Raw genomic sequence first — 10,487 nt, forward strand, 5'->3', positions numbered from 1 at the left:
TTAACGCACATCATCTATGTTCATATTCATCAATTTACATCACAAACTTTTACACAATGCATGCTTATCGGATTCATATTTAATTGCACCACAATAATGCTCATTAAGCCATCACATAACTGACCACATATGTGTGCATTAAATTTAGTACATCATATATCACATACAAGTATTCTCACATATTACCTGTCATAATAATATCACATTCCACAATTCAACACTTATATACTTATCAAAATTCCTCTCTCTTTCGCAACATATTTGCATTATCATTATCACTGTCATTTGCCATGTATATCATGCCCACAACACAATAAAATTCACAGTAGTCATCACACATGACTCATATCACAATATTGTATCGTAATAATCAATCCACAATTATTCACTTAATCATATAATTTACCAAAATAAAGGAAGGAAAATATAAAGCTTACACTCAAAAATTAGGATAGGGGTTTAGGCTATTCCTTAGCTCCTAATTAACACTATGAATCATGTCTACGAGTAGCGATTCAAAACACTCAACGATCACGCTTTCGCCTAATTGCCGAAAGCTTAAACTAGCTTTTTCTTGCCTTTCGCCTTGCTTGTAGAAGGCTTACGCAGTTTCGATGCTTTACACATAATAACCACACAATATACACACTCAATTAACAGCCAAACACTCACCTAAACTAACCAAAAATGCAGGCCTAAGCTATATTCCTCATGAAAGTGAAATTTTGACTAACAAACTTGAAACTCAAATATCTTAATCTTTACTCATTCTCATTGCCTATAATAGATTCCAATCATTTAATTATACATCTAATAACAAGTCTCAACCTTCAAACTACTCAAAACTATGCAGATTCATGGATCCAAAATTTTGACATACAATGACAATTTTTTATAAAAACTCAATAAAACATTGGATTTCTTTAACAAAACTTTAAAGAATGTTTAGAAACCTTCTAATCATGTCAAAACTAATTGAAAAACACTTTGAAACCATGTTTTTACTTAAAATCCCAAAATCCACCATTAACGACCCAATTTTTGGCTTTTATTCAAAACATGCAATTTAATGGCTAAAAACTCAGTTTAAAAGACCAGATAACATTAAAAACTAATAAGAAATTGAATCGTTATCTTCTATGGAAGAGAAACAATCTTTTGATTGAAAACTCAAAAAATCAACAAGCTTGAGAGATGACAAAATGATGGTGTATTTAGTATTTTTCATGAAATTCTAAGAAGATTTAAGGCTTGGGTGACGATACAAATTAAAAGAATAAAGTTTGTAAAATAAAATTGAGAGGGAGAAGCTTGGGGAGAACAAGGGACGACAATAAAAATATGGTGAAGAAACTAACATGGGTTTTATAAAGATGGAGGGGAAAATATGGTATTTTTAAAACTTTGGTAAAATTGCTTTTTAATTACTCTTAAATTGAACCCTTTTACCAAACAGTCTTTATTTTAACATTGAAAGCCTTTATAGCATTATTTTGAAAACTTGATTTAATTTTCAAAAAGCCATAGATAAAAATAATTTCTAGTTACCACAATTCAAATTTTCTAACCCATTTCGAGCCAAAATTCCTAATTTACCCTCAAAACTTCTAGGCCCAATTTTGGGTGTGACACCGACACCCCGAACTAGTTTAATTTCTGTCAATTCAGTTCAGGCCAGTGATGGCCTGGCCGATCTGATCTAGCCACTGGTTAGACCTTGTCTAGACGCGTAGGTCAGGTTTAGGGTGTTACATTTAGTTGTATAAGAGCCAGGTTTGTCAACACTTGGACTGTGTTTTGGGCTCATAATGTGTGTCAAAAGATAGCTAAACGGAAATAGGATATCTGAATCATTTGGAAAACTGGTTTTTATAAATGACTGAGCCTCTAACACCGAACCTGTAAGTATTTCTATTTTGCTATAGTGACTAGTGGAAAAATTGTAGTGATTAAACTGCTATGTGGTTAAATACTCTAATAGGAATTGGTAAAGGCATTATGTTGAAACCCTAAACTAATCTGTGCACTCTAAAACTGTAGATAAACTGACATTATGAGTTCACACGATAGTCGTGGATGTAGGACTCGCGGATGTTGTGGACGCTGAGGAGGAGCTCCGGCAGAGTCATCCTCTATGTGCAGTATGCCCAATCTAGAGACCAGCGAGACAGTTGGTACTCCTACTACTGAGACGGGGTCCTAAACTCCGATGGCTGGGGACGACGCACTATTTCAGGCCATTATTCGAGCACTAGAAAGGGTCATCGGGACCTATTTTAGATCTGGAAGCTGAGATTCGATTATAGAATGACTCCGGTCGAATGGTGCTGAGTTGTTCAGGGGCATTATTGGAGTCACCCCTACTGATGTTGAGTTTTGACTCAAAGCCACTGAACATATCATGACTGACATTGATTGTACTTCGACTTAGAAATTGAAGGGTGTTGTATCCCTACTCTAGGATGAAGCCTATCAGTGGTGGCTAACGATTGAGGAAGGTGCTCAGCCTGAACATGTTAGTTAGAACTATTTCAAGAACGCCTTCTAGAGCAAGTCTATAGGGTGAGTTATGTAGAGGCTCGTCAACGCAAGTTTATGAGCATGGTTCAGGGTGACCGATTTGTGGCTGAACATGAGGATGAGTTTCTGAGACTAAGTAGGTATGTGCAAGAACCGATAGCATCTGATTATAAAAAATACGTGAGATTTGAGGAAAGATTACGATAAGATATGCGAGTTTTGATAGCCCCTCAGAGAGAGTGAGTTTTTACGGTCTTAGTTGATAAGGCTAAGATAGTGGAAGAGGTCAAACGCAATGAGTGTGAGCAGCGTGACTGCAAGAGAGATCAGAGTAAGATTAAAAAGAATTCGGTCCCGCTAGTTTTGGACAGTGCCCTAAGGAATGAGCGAGGTTTGATATGCCTCTGAGATCCGAGGCACCAGTTCTAGTGACTAGGTTCAGCTCTATAGCGACTGTGTGAAGTGCCATCCGAGTGAGTTCTAGACAAAGTTGAGAGCATGCCTCCGTTGTGGGTTGATAGAGCATCAGGTTAGGGACTGTCCCCATCGACCAGACCAGGTGCTAGCTATGACACAGACTCCAGCTTTGGGTTCTGTTTAGCCTCCGAGAGTAGGTCAGCAACCACCTAGAGGTCGTGGTGGTGTTAGAAGAGGTAATGATTTTGGTAGAGGTTAGACAACACCGGGTAGAGGTACGAGTCAGATGGAAGCACAACAGATGGCACTGGTTTATACAGCGGAACGCTGAGAGGATAGTGATGATGATGATGTCATAGTAGGTAGATTCTCTATTTATTTTGTTCCGTACTTTGATCTCGTTGACATTGTGTCTACTCACTCGTATATAGCCAGTACTGTTTCTACAAACCTGGTATAACTGCTGAGAATACTGCTATAGAATTTTCTGTGATTAGTCATTTGGGTCAGTTGCTTCATGTTGATAGGGTATATAAACGAGTACCCTTAGAGATTCAGGGTATGGTATTTCCGATGGACCTAATAGAGTTGCCTTTTGATGAATTTGATTTGATTTTTGGAATGAATTGGCTCGTAGAGTATCGGGTCAGTCTAGATTGGGCAACTAAGAGAGTTACTCTAAGAACGAATGAGAATAGCGAGGTTTTTATGGTAGGTGAGCATCGAGATTATCTCTCTAATGTAATCTTCGCCTTTGTAGCTGATAAGCTAGTCCGAAAAGTGTGCGAGGCATACCTTGCCTACGTAACCGATTTTTTTCCTAAAAAGTTGTATATAGGAGATATTCGTACTGTGAGGAACTTTCTAGATGTATTTCACGAGGAACTACCTAGAATACCTCTAGATGGAGAGGTTGAATTCAACATCAATTTGTTACCGGGTACCGCTCTTATGTCTATTGCACCCTATCGCATAGCACTGAAGGAACTTACGGAGCTAAAAGCTTAGCTTTAGGAACTTCTTGATAGAGGGTTCATCCCACCAAGTGTGTCTCCTAGGGGGCACTAGTACTGTTTGTTAAGAAGAAAGACGGATTAATAAGAATGTGTATAGATTACTGATAGCTGAATAAGTTGACGGTAAAGAATAAGTATCTGCTACCGAGGATCGACGACTTATTCGACTAGATAAAGAGAGTAATGTGTACAAAATCGCCTTTAGGAGTCGTTATGGACACTATGAGTTCTTGGTGATGCCTTTTGGATTGACGAATGCCCCGGCAACATTCATGGACTTAATGAATCTGGTGTTCCAATCGTATTTGGATCAGTTTCTGGTAGTGTTTATTGATGACATATTGATTTATTCCAAGAATAAATTGGAGCATAATAATCACCTTCACTTGCTAAGTTTACCAAGTGCGATTTTTGGTTGTAGGAGATTTCTTTTCTTGGACATGTAGTGACTGTTAAATGGATACGGGTCTATCCCAAGAAAAGAAAAGTTATAGTAGAGTGGAAACAATCGAGAAATGTACCTGAGCTTCGGAGTTCCCTGGGTTTAGAAGGTTACTACTAAAGATTTGTCGAGCTATTCTCTTTGATTGCGTCACCTCTGACGAGGCTACTGCGTAAGAACACCCTGTTTGTGTGGTTTAAGGAACAGTAGTCTAGTTTTGAAAAGCTTAATTCTGTTCTGACGCGGGCTCTTGTTCTAGTTCAACTTGAGTCAGGCTGAGAGCTTGTGGTTTTTAGTGATACATCGCACATTGGTTTAGGATGTGTTTTGATGCAATATGTTAAAGTGGTAGTTTACCCATTGCGATAGATTAACATGCACGAAGGTAACTACCCTACACATGATCTTGAGCTAGCTGCAGTATTGTTTGCTCTAAAGATTTTGAGGCATTACCTGTATGGTGAAAGGTGTATCATTTACATTGATCACAAGAGTCTCAAGAACTTGTTAACTCAAAAGGAGTTAAATCTTAGGTAGTGTAGGTGGGTTGAATTGCTTAAAAATTATGACTGTGTAATAGAGTATCAGTCTGGTAAAGCTAATGAGGTAGCCGAAACTCTTAGCTATAGAATGATGACTGACTTGAGAGCGATGTTTGCTCGTTTGAGTTTTGTTGAGGACGAAGGAATGTTAGCTGAATTGTAGGTTAAACTGACTTGAGTCAAACAGATTCGGGTTAAACAGTTGAGAGATAAGTCTCTAGTTTAGCGATTGTAACAAATTGGTTGAAGTGAAACTTTAGATTTTAGTTTGAATAGCGACAAATTTTTGTGTTTCAGGGGTCGAATTTGTGTGCCTAATGATAATGAGTTGAGGCTAACGATTCTACAAGTGGAGCATAGTAGCCTTTACGCTATGCGTCCTAGTGAAAATAAAATGTATCAGGACCTCTAAGAACTTTATTAATGGCACGGTCTGAAACGGGAATTGGTTACCTTTGTATCATACTATCTAATGTGTCAAAAGGTTAAAGCCGAACATCAATTGCCCTCAGGGTTACTTCAGCTAGTTAAGATTCCTTTATGAAAGTGGAAACGTGTAACGATGGATTTTGTTAGTGAGTTGACTTTAACCTGCACTGATTTATTCCAAGGCTTTAGGCACCTGACTTGATTGTAGTACTGTATATCACCGTCAGATTGGTGGACAGTCTGGACGAGTTATTCAGATCCTAAAGGATATGCTTCGGTGTTGTGTAATTGATTTCTGAGGTAGTTGAGAAGATTACTTACCATTTGCTGAGTTTGCGTACAATAACAGCTTCGAGTCTAGTATTCAGATGGTACCTTATGAGGCTCTATATGGTCGTAGGTGTCGTACTCTATTGTATTGGACTGAGTTAAATGAATGTCAAGTTTTGGGCCCCGCGCTTGTAATACCCAGAAAATTTTTACAAGACGATATTATTTTTGATATAGTAAGGAAATAAAGTGACAAAAAGGAGAATTTTGAGTTATGACAACATTGGGAAGTATATTATGACATATTAATTCAAGAAAGGATTAAATTGCAAAAGTGAGAAAAGTTTTGTTACCCAATAGTAAATACTCAAAATTTAAGGGTTAAAATGTAAATATGAAAAGTTGAAGGATAAATAGTGTAAATATTTTAAGGGTGGAATAATCTAGAAACTAAGGAAAATGGATGAATTTTACCAAATTAAGTGATGACTCAAGGATGGAATTTTAGAAGATCTAAAGGGCAAAATTGTCAATTAGAAGAGAGAAATCTAGAAAATAATGATGATGTTAGAGATATTTTAGATTAAATAAATAAATAAATATTAGTTTATTATATTTTGATTTTTTATTTTTTTTTCTTAATGATATTTTATTATTTTATTTTGTGTATATATATATATGGAAAGAAAGATGGAAGCCATCATCCCACCATTTTTCTATGCATCAACGTGAGAAGAAGAGAGAGAGAAAGAAAGTTTTGCTTTCTTTACAATTTGGTTCTCTCACCAAAAATTCACTATTTTCACTTAGAATTCAAAGAAATTTCCATAGCCACCAAAAGAGAAAATTGATAAGGAGACTATGGGGAGCTAGAATATCAAGTTAGATTCAAGAAATAGAGGCTAGAGGAGAGAGCAAATCAAGTTAAAGATTGAAATCAATAGAGCAAGGTAAGAACATCAAGATTTCAATATATTTTTGAGTTTGATATTATTGAAAAGTATGAAATTGATGTTAATGTAGGGTTTTATTATATAAGGTTCTATGTTCTTGATATGTTAGTGAAGAAAAATAAGAGAAAGTGATGGGAAATACTATAGAGAAAGGGAATAAGGGTGTTATAAATTTAGTAATCAACATTTTCACTAAAACAGTTTTGGACTAAAACAAGAGGTTAATTTTGAAAAATAACCATAAATCATGGAAATTGAATTAGAGGATGAAAAAATATGAAATTAAATCTTATTGAGTCTAGTTTTTCATAAAAGAAACGTGTAACCAATGGAATTTTAAATTATGAGATATAATTTATATTATTAGAATCATTAATAAGTCTATTTTAAAAAGGAACAAACGAGAACATCATTTGAATCCTGTACAAGGAGATAATTATTTTTTAGTGAAGAAGGGTCAAAACTGTGAGACAACAGAACAGGGATGAATTTAAAGAATAATCTGTACTTATTTGCTAAACCAAAAATTATGAAAATTTTCTGGTAAGAAGACATGTGAGTCTAGTTTCATATAAAATTTAGGTATCTCAATTCGGAGTTCTGTAGCTTAAGATATAATTAATTTAGTGACTATGACTCAAGTGAACAGCTTGTTATGAGTAAACAAGTAATTAGTGGTAATATATATATCAAGGATGTGGAATGCAGTGGAGAAGGAGGAAAATAATATATGTGAATATTCAGCTAAAATTGAGTTTATTTTAAAATAGCTAATTTACATGTTTTAGGTTCAGGGACTAAATTGAATTAAAGTAAAATTTTAAGGGTAATTTTGTAAAATGTCAAAATGATCAAATTGCATGAAATGAATTTTTTATCATTTAAATTAATAAATTGAATGAAATATTAATTTAGATCAAGATTTGGGTGGAAATTCGAGAAAAATGGAAAATTACCAAAATGTCCCTAAATTTTGATATTTCTGCAATTTAGCCCAATAAGTTCGTGTAACTTGAATTATATTCTTAGATGCTTGAAATGTGTGTTATTGATGAAACATTGATATATTTGATAAAAAGAAAAAAAAATCCCGGTTGAATGGAAGGAAAATTCAATGGATCTCTGAAAAGGAATTGACGGTAAAAAGGATCTAGCCCGGACGGGTGATCGTATCCCGATGTAGCCCTCCTGAAGAATATGTGTGAAAAATACCTAGCCCGGATGGGTGATCTTGATATAGCCCTCCCGAAGAATATGTGGAAAATGGATTTAGCCTGGATGGGTAATCCGAATTAGGGTCTGAATTTAGCCTGGACTGGTAATTTTGATCCAAGCTCATTAGAGTAATTGTCGTTGCAGGGGATTTAGCCTGGACTGGTAATCCCGACAATACTCTATGAGTTTATATTACAGGGATTTAGCCTGGACTGGTAATCCCGTTGTAAGAAATGAGGTTCGCGGGAGTGTGCTCTCTTGTAGGGGATTTAGCCTGGACTGGTAATCCCACTATAAGAAATGAGGTTCGCGGGGGTGTGCTCTCTAAATTGAAAAATGTGCGCACATGAATATGAATTGATGGACCCGGATTTGTACACTAAAGTGTACCCTTGAAAATCCATCGAAATTCTAAGAAATTCAACGTGATAAAAATAGAAAATGATAAGTACATAAAATCATGAAATTAAACTTGAAATATAGAAATGATAATTATTTGATATACTAAAATATGACATGGAAAATACATGTATGTGAAACTTGCCTGATAATTATGCATATTCAAGATTATGAACTACTACTGGAATAAATATACATTGGAAATTATAAAAAATTATGGTACATGAAATATTGTCATAATGAATTGAATAATTTATATTTAAGAAGAAACAACAAGAAAATGATATGTATAATGACATATAAATATAAGATTATCTTTGATACGTTGATACAAGGAAAATTATGTGTATTAAGACGAGTAATAAATTTAAGTGAGACATGGCGAGAAAATAAGTTTGTCAATATTAAAGTACGCTAACCAATATTGTTGCTTGAAGTTTAGGCAAGTGCCAAATTACTGTTGAATGGTAATATGTTTAATTATAAGGTCCATTGGAATGGTAAGTGCTTAGATGAAAATATAATTGAGCTTATGAAAGAGTGGAAAGGTTTCAGTTATGCAATTTCTTATGAAAAGATTTGTTATGTGATACACCCGTATGAACCCTGCACCTAATTCAGAAATTTAAAAAAAAAATTAAATCTATATATATATTTAGGATTCTGCGAAAAATTCCCTATGATTCTGATTTAATCCCAGTAGGTTCCTAATAAATGTTTTGGGCTTCGAGAGCCCAATAGAGGGACGTTATGATTATTTTCAGAATATGAATAATAAATGATTCATAATTATTGAAAATGTTCAGTAAACTCCGGTAATGCCTCGTGCCCTATTCCGGCAACGGATACGGGTAGGGGGTGTTACAGAGCTAGTTTCTGAAATTAAGAATACTTTTAAGTTGATCCGAGACTATCTTAAAGTCACTTCTGATCGATAGAAATCTTATGCTGATTTACAGAGAAAAGATATTGAATTTTCTACCGGTAATCAGGTGTTCTTGAATGTGTCACCGTGGAAAAATGTCTTTCGATTTGCACATAAGGTCTAGTTGAGCCCGAGGTTCATTAGACCATATCGCCTCCTAAAACGTATTGGACCTGTTACTTATCAATTAGAACTACCATTGGAGTTGGAGCGGATTCATGAAGTGTTCTATGTCTCAATGCTGAGACGGTATCGATCCGATCCGTCGCACATTATTCCAATTGAGGAAATTGAGGTGCAATTAGACCTAACTTTTGAGGAGGAAGCTATTCAGATTTTGGATTGTGATGTCAAGGTATTCAAGAAGAAATTTGTTCCTTTCGTAAAGGTTCTATGGCAGAATCATGGCACTGAGGAAGCCACGTGGAAACCCAAAGAGTCAATTCGACGACAGTACCCGTATTTGTTTGAGTCAAGTAAATTTCGAGGTCAAAATTTCTTTTAGGTGGAGGGTTGTCACACCCCAAAAGTTTTAAAGGTTGACTGTTAGATTTCTGTCGTAATTAAATCTTTGTATCTGTTGTTCTGTGCTCTACTTATGTGATTGAGGTCGGGAGTTTGAGTTGCATCTTTAGAAGTTTTGTTATTTTATGTTAAGATAACCTCTACCATAAATGACATAATTAAGTTCAATTTAATGTAAACTTGTGTCAAGAATGAGCCTGTTGGTTCACTAGTTAAACTTTTGTATTCTGTTTGGTCCTGTGTTCGAATCCCAGGGTATGCGATAGGGAAATTTTTTGCTAAGTGCTAGAAGTCTGATTGGAAGTTATTAGGATTGAAATTTAGTCGTCTTCTTCTATTTCTTTTCTTTCTATTATTGTTCTTTTTCTTTCCTTTTCTTTTTTTTCGATTCTTTTATTTTTCTTCATTTTGATTACTGTTGGAAGTACGTACGGGACTAGTCGAAGTTATACGTTGTTAATTGCATTGATCGAAAGGTTATTAAGTAAGTTTCACCGTCATTCATTAAATTTTGCGGTTTCCTTTTTATTTTTCATAGAATGCTCTAAATTGTGCGTTTCGATCATATTGTGTAATTTCTGACAATTAGTCACTTGGTTTCCTTTTAGGAGGGGATATCGGGGGTAGCGGACCTCAACTCGACAATTTGAGTAATCGTTGTTGACCTTCTGGTAAGTTTGATTTCGTTGAAGGTTTCGTGTCAAAACTTTCGACATAAAGTATTTTATGTATAAATGTGCATTACTGTCAACAAAGTTGGTTGATTGAGTTATTGGATGGTCATTTTAGGCTTCGGAGATCCTCTATGTTGTTATTGCTTTGAAATCTCTTCAG

The sequence above is a fragment of the Gossypium raimondii genome, chromosome 3 (genome assembly GCF_025698545.1).
Source record: "Gossypium raimondii isolate GPD5lz chromosome 3, ASM2569854v1, whole genome shotgun sequence".
In the NCBI taxonomy this organism is placed as follows: domain Eukaryota; kingdom Viridiplantae; phylum Streptophyta; class Magnoliopsida; order Malvales; family Malvaceae; genus Gossypium; species Gossypium raimondii.